We start from the raw sequence: 7313 nt of genomic DNA, 5'->3' as shown, positions 1-7313 counted from the left end.
TTAGACAGAATGTTAATAAAATCCTCCTTTAATACAAGTTCGATAAATACATGCTTATTACGCAGAACTTTGTAATCACCTATAAATCCACATTATAAAGGTATTTGCTCTCACAATTCTGATAACTCAGGCCATACATAAGAAAATTTACCTATAATACCATATTGAAAGTTCTCTATAATATTCATTCGACTAACTTCCTGTTCAATCCACTTAATCACTGGAGCACCACCCTTGAAATCAACCTTTTTAATAGGGATTGGGACTACTTCCTGCTTATTCTCTTGAATTTGCTTATTTGCATTGGGATTGATAATGTTGAATATTTTTCAGCTAAGGCGATAAGAGGGTTAATGATAGGTATAGACATTGTGCTTAAGGGAGGGAACTGAACAGCAGAATCAATAGATGGTGAATGTCCAGCCTTAGGAGAAGGTCGTTCACCAATGGAAGCCATGAAAAAACTTGGGTTTGGAGGAAAAAAATGCCATTGGAGAGTCTGCTTTTTTCGTTACTTATAGCATTTGTTAATATTTCATATTTTTACATACATTGAAGTGTATATTATCTACAATAGTATTAGTCTTTTTAGCCAAAAGGTCGAAAACGGGTTATTTTGAGAAGCACTTTTATTAAAATAGCTTTCAAAAACGTAATTGTTTTAAAAAAATAATTTATTTTTGACTAATTCACTTGAAAAGTGATTATAACAAGTATATTGTGTTTAGCTAATCTTTTCAATTGCTTTGAGAGTTAAATGACAAAAAAAAGATAGGTATCAATGCAATCTTAGTATTAAGATTATTTTATTAAAGATAAATTATAGTACTAAATATCTATTGTGAAAGACTTTAATTAAGTTTTTAATCTAATTTAATTTAAAAGTACGTATTAGAAATTTTCAATCAATATTATGCATAGATAAATCAAAGAAAATATTATTATTGATATAAGATCAACATGACGATTTAATATACTGATATAAATCAACATGATGATTTAATATACTAAATAAATTCGAGCAAAGTAAATTTAAAAATCCTTCCACAAACTAAGCTACATATGGAAAATTCACAACAAAAATAATATACTATATAAAACGTAAAATAATAATATACAAAACACAAAATAAAATAAAGAAAATCATACTCTGTAAAAAACGAAAGAATACAATGTTTAAATGAAATCTAACAAAAGTTTTGTGATAGCTGAGGCAGAAAACTCGTCCACGATAATTTAAGTATGAAACATAAAAAGAAAAACGATTCTTTAGATTTTCTTTTGACCGATCACTCTTTTTATTAATAGTACATGGAGGCGTGTGTTGTATACAATAGCTTTGTCTGAATTTTTTCACTCTTCAGGAAAGATTCTCACAAATATAATACATGCTGGATAGTCTATCATATTAATTTGCATCATATTATTAATTGCACCTCTCTTCTTAATCATCAATCATGTCTCCAACATCGATATCAAACTGTAATAGGAAATACTCGTTAAGAAAATAATGATTGATATGACTATTTTATCACATTATCTCGATTGAATGATGTTCTGTATAAAGTTGCAAATGAAGTGAAAATCTATTTTTGCAATTGTAGAAAAGTAAAAGTGAACGAATAGAGTAATACCTCCAAGCTTCTAAAGACGTCAACCACTTGAGTCTAAGGCTCCATTTATTTTTTTTAAGATTCAGACGTCTGGATCTGAATGCACATCTGAATGATTAAGATGTTGTCTTTAGATCTGAAAACTGAATGATTAAAACTGTTTGTTTTTCAACATCTAAATGTGTAAAAAATATTTATTTGTATACATAATAGAATAAAAAGTACAATTCAAATAAAAAATTAATTATATATTACAAAAGTATGTAATTCAATACAACAAAATTATTAGTATTTGATTGAGAAAAAATATTTATGTTTGTTAGTGATAGTGGAGATGACTTATAATAGTGGTTGCGGTGACAATGATTGATGTTAATGTTTAATAATGTTGGTGGTGATAATTGTGATGGTTGGTATTGTAGTGATTATCATGATGGTGCTGGTTGTTGTGATGTGACGTTGCTTGATGTTAGTAGTTTAAGGTGTTGATTGTGTTGGCTGAAACATGAATGCATGATGATTGACGATATGTTGATGCTAGTTAAAAATGTTATTTGTTGTGATGGTGGAGATGGTTGTTAGTAGAGATAAATTGTAGTGATGATACTGGTTGAAGTGGTGGTAGAGGTAGCGTTACTAGTGACAATGGTGATGGCTGTCAAAGAATTTATAGAGGTTATGATGTATTAGTGGTAGTTAGTGGTGATGCTAGTTATGATAGATGAGTTGGTTGGTAGGAGAGATTGGCCAGTAGTGGTTGTTGATTGTGTTGTCGTTGACGGCAGTGATGACGATGAATATAATTAGAATAAAAGAGGTAGTAGGTGTGGTAGCGGATGACAATCGTGATTGGTAGCGGTATTTGTGTCGATGGTAGTTGTGATGGTAGAGGTGGTTGGTGATGGTAGGTGGTGGTTGACAATGGTGACGGTGGCAGAGGAGGTTAGTGGTGGTAACTGCTGATTATGAATAGAGTGGTGAATATTATCCAATACCAGAATATTCCTTCAAACCTATTAAGACTTGATTCTAGATCTCAATCGCAATGATTAAGACTTATTCAGAGTTAAAACCTTAATAAAAAATAAATGCACTTAATGATCTAAAATCTGAACCATTCATATTCAGACCTGAGCAAATAAATTAGGCCTAAGGATGGAAAATCTCTTTTATAAACGCTAAAAATAATTGAAGCAATATCCATAAAAAATAGTTTCAGTAATTCTTAATGGAGATAATGCACTCTTCTCTTTTTAACATAGTTTCTTTACTTCTTTTCTTATCCTCTCTCATTATTCTAGTTCTAGCTAGTAGAAACAAAAACCAAATAACGTTGCCTCCAGTTCCATGGAGACCTCCCTTTATTGGAAGTTTGCATCACTTGATCGGTCGAGGACTTCCACATCGCACTCTTAGTAGCTTAGCACAAAAATATGGGCCTCTTATGTACTTGCAGCTCGGAGAAATTCCGGCCGTGGTCATATCATCGCCTGCTATTGCGAAAGAAATTCTAAGAACTCATGATCTTGCCTTTGTGGATAAACCACAGCTTACCTCCACAAACATCATATTTTACAACCATAAAGGCATTGTATTTCACTAATATGGTGATTACTGGCGACAAATGCGCAAAATTTGTATGGCTGAACTTCTTAGTACTAAGATGATCAAATCATTTAGTGCAATTTGTGAAGATGAGCTTTCAAATCTCAGTTCGTCAATTCGTTCCATGAGAGGTTCTACAGTAAATATAACGGAAAAGATTTCTTGGTTTACAAACCCTGTCACTTGTAGATCAGCCTTTGGAAAAATATGTAGAGACAGATGAACTTACAAAACTAGTGAAGGAAGTACATGTACTAATTGGAGGATTTGATGCTGCTGATCGATCTTTTCCCTTCTTGGAAGTTACTTCACAAGATAAGCGGTGCGAAATCTAGATTGGTGAGTGACCATAAGAAGGTTGATGCAATTATCGAGGACGTCCTCAATGAGCATATCGAAAATAAAGTAGCTGGGAAGAAGGGGAATGTTGAGTTTAGGGATGAAGATTTGGTTGATGTTTTCCTAAGGGTTAAGGAGAATGCCGAACTTGACTTTCCGATCACAAATGACCACATTAAAGTTGTGATTTTGATAAGTTTCTACATGAAAAAAATACAGAATTATTGTAGTCTTTGAGGGAAAACTATTAAGTAGTATTTCTCACATTAATTGCAGTGTATACCATAGAGTTGTTTACAACCACATAAATTAATATCCATGACTTATTTTAGACCACAAATTTCAGAAGTCTTCCCATATTTCCTCAACTTCGTATCTAGTCAAACTACATCATATAAATTGGGAGAGAGGGAGTATAAACTTAAATCGCTGTTGATCTTATCTTGATGTAAAATTTAAATGTTTGACTAATGAGTGTGAGGTGTTCACCTTTTCCCCATCAATTGGTACTCATGCAAATCTTTCAAGCTCAACACCTCTTTTAAGGTTTCTCCTTTAACATTCTAGTACACATTTTCTTTTATCTTTTACCTATGTTTATTAATTTGTTTATTGATGCAGGACATCTTTCTGTCTGGAATTGAAACTTCATCTATAGTTGTTATTTGGGCATTTGCAAAAATGATGAAGAACCCACATGTCATGGCCAAGGCTCAAAGTGAAGTGAGACAAGTCTTCACGGGAAAGAAAATATATGATGAAGAAGATGTTGAAACGTTGACATACTTGAAGTTAGCGGTTAAGGAAGCATTAAGGCTGCATCTTCCAGTTCCTTTTATAGGGCCCAACGAATGTAGGGACAAAACAAATATTACAGTATATACCATACCTTTTAAGACAAGAGTACTGGTTAATGCATGGCCACTTGCGAGAGATCCTGAAAGTTGGAATGATCCTCAAAGATCTATACCTGAGAGATTTGAGGACTCTTTTGTTGACTTTATAGGAAATCACTTTCAGTTAATTCTATTTGGTGCAGGAAGAAGGATACGTCCAGGAATATTATTTGGTTTAGCTAATGTTACACATTCCCTAGCTCAGTTACTCCTATTTTAAAAGGGAGCTCCCTAATGGAACTAATCCAAAAGATTTGGATATGACTGAAACAAATGGAATAACAACAACAGAAAAGAAAGATCTATTGTTAATTTCCACAGATCATAGAAATGATGAAAATTTTTGATGTTTTGCTAGCTTGATATGGTGAAATTTTACCGATTCGTCTACCTTTCACTTGATTTATCTATGTATACCCTTTCTATCTTTGAAGAACACCTTGGACCAAATAAATGCACAACGATGTCTACCATAGAACACTCCTCATTTTTCTCATTTTTAAAACCTCTACAATAAATTATATATACGTCCTTATAGTATTTTACATCACATATATATTACATGTACACCAGTATATATACACTATTATACATTTCATATATATTGCATATACATTCGTACGTATACACTATTGCACATGTACATATATGCATATGTAATGTATAAAGAATGTATACCCTTTGTACAATCATGTACAAACTCACGCGAAACCAACTCAAAATGCCGTTGAATAGCTTACCTCTCAAAATACAGCTGAATAGCATCAGTTATATGCCCGTTTTTAATTTAACTTGAACTCCCTTGATCAGGCGTGAAGCCACCTTTCGTCCACGGAGTTCATTTAACCCCTTTTAATGGAAAAATATATTATTTTTACATGGTTAAAAATATTTTTTTATGTATATATAATAGATGTTGAACCCCTTTGACTAGTTCGTATGTTTACTTTAGAACAACCTAAATGAAAATCCTGACTCTACCAATGCTCTAGATCGATGAAATCAACAGTTCAGGTTCATTTTATGCAACTAATAGAAGCCCAAAGAGTAAATTATTTCCTCCTTAATCGCTAAAGTTGTATGGAGGATGAAATGGAGGTAAAAGCAACATAGATTGATAAGCAAATCAACGACCAATCTATATATGATGTAGGTATGTTATACTTTTTTTATGTTCAGTACAGTAAATCGAGAGCAATCTTTAATTTTGGGTTCTGCAAGACAAGTTCGACTCTGAACAATCAAATGGGGAAGTTCCAAAATTCAACAACAAACCAATAATAAAAGGGTATTTCGCACGAATGCTCCTATTTAAGAGTGATATTTAATTTCTGTCCTTCAACACTTTTAAGTAACAAAAAGTTGCCAAAGTATCTCTGACATTAAAAAAATAAAGAAAATCGCGAGGAATCTTAGTAATTTAGTTGATTAATTATCTGAACTTTCACCTTATTAGTGAGGATTTGATTCCCTACGTTATAATTCCCTCTTCAGTTCCTCTTCGATCCCTAGCCATAATTTTTTTGAAAAAAATCCAAAAAAAAAAAAAGCGCAAGACAAAAATTGAAGTTGGCAGAGACGAGGATATTGCGATAAAGAAGGTGGGAGTGGCTTTGATGGATGATAAGATGTGGAAAGTGAGCTTACAATGGTTCGAACATGTGATGAGGAGGTGCACGAATGCTCCAATACGGAAGTATGAGAGGCTGGTTATGGATGATTTTAGGCGGGGTAGAGGTAGGCTGAAGAAATATTGGAGGGAGGTGATTAGGCATGATATGGAATAGTTACAACTTACTAAGGACATGACCCTTGATAGGAAGGTGTGGAGGATGCGGATTAGGGTATAGGGTTTGTGGTAGGAGTTTGTCCATAATAGTAGGGAAGAGTGTTTTGTTTGTATCTGCGACTGAAGTTTCTTGTTCATAATGTTTCGGTGATGTCTATGATTTCGAAGAGATAGTTTATAATATTATCTTGTGGGTGTCTTGTTTCCTTTATTATCCAGCAATGTGCTATCCCATTTTGTTGTATGCTTTTATGTTTTTTATTTGTCATACTATTATATGTCCTAAGTCGAGGGTCTACCGAAAATAATCTCTTTGCTTCATCTGAGGTAGTGATATGAACTACGTACATTTTACCCTCCTCATATCCTATTTTGTGAGAATACATTAGGTATGTTGTTACTGTAAAGTAACACAAGTTATGCCATATAGTTAGCAAAATAAGTTGCATTGCTTAATTCCTATAGAACTTCTGTTGTTAGATGCTTAAGTTCAATTCATAACTCAGAAGTTATGCTTTGTAAGGCATAACTTAGTTCCTACCCAGGGACGACTCAACGATTCTTGTGGCCTAAAAAAAATTCAAGAAATTTTAAGTTTTTTATTAAGGAAAAGAATTATTTATAATTTTATTTAAAATTATTTGTTTTTAGCTCTTTTAGATGCGAAATGGTTAACAAGTGTCTTCTTTTAATATTTTTCTTGAGATTGATTATACAGTTAATTCATTTAAACTTTCTTGAGAAATTGTTGACCTTGGATAAAATTTTATTAATTTCACTTTTGAAAAACTTTCATATGTACAATTTATCTTAGCACATGCATTCTAAATTTTTTTTTTTCATAGTTGACATATTTAAATTCTAAAATATAAGTAAGACAAAATATACCATAGAGAAAAAAAGTATAAAATAACATAATTTGTATGTGAAATAACAAAATTTAGAGCAATTTAACTTGGTGTTACAAATAAGAAACCCGGTATTATTTTCACTACTCGAGTATTCTTGATGCAACGTGAAAACCTAGAGAAAAAAAAATAAAAATTGACAGTTGAAATTTCTCAAATAAAG

General features: G+C 32.4%; 1 pseudogene; it reads left to right on the top strand.

Annotated features, from left to right (window-relative positions):
- The first annotated feature begins 2029 nt into the window (after positions 1 to 2029).
- LOC107879015 lies at positions 2030 to 4800 on the top strand (annotated as a pseudogene).
- The last annotated feature ends 2513 nt before the right edge of the window (positions 4801 to 7313 follow it).

Source organism: Capsicum annuum, chromosome 8, assembly GCF_002878395.1.
Source record: "Capsicum annuum cultivar UCD-10X-F1 chromosome 8, UCD10Xv1.1, whole genome shotgun sequence".
Classification (NCBI taxonomy): domain Eukaryota; kingdom Viridiplantae; phylum Streptophyta; class Magnoliopsida; order Solanales; family Solanaceae; genus Capsicum; species Capsicum annuum.
The sequence above is the reverse complement of the archived record's forward strand: the minus strand, read 5'-3'. Positions and strand labels throughout refer to the sequence as shown.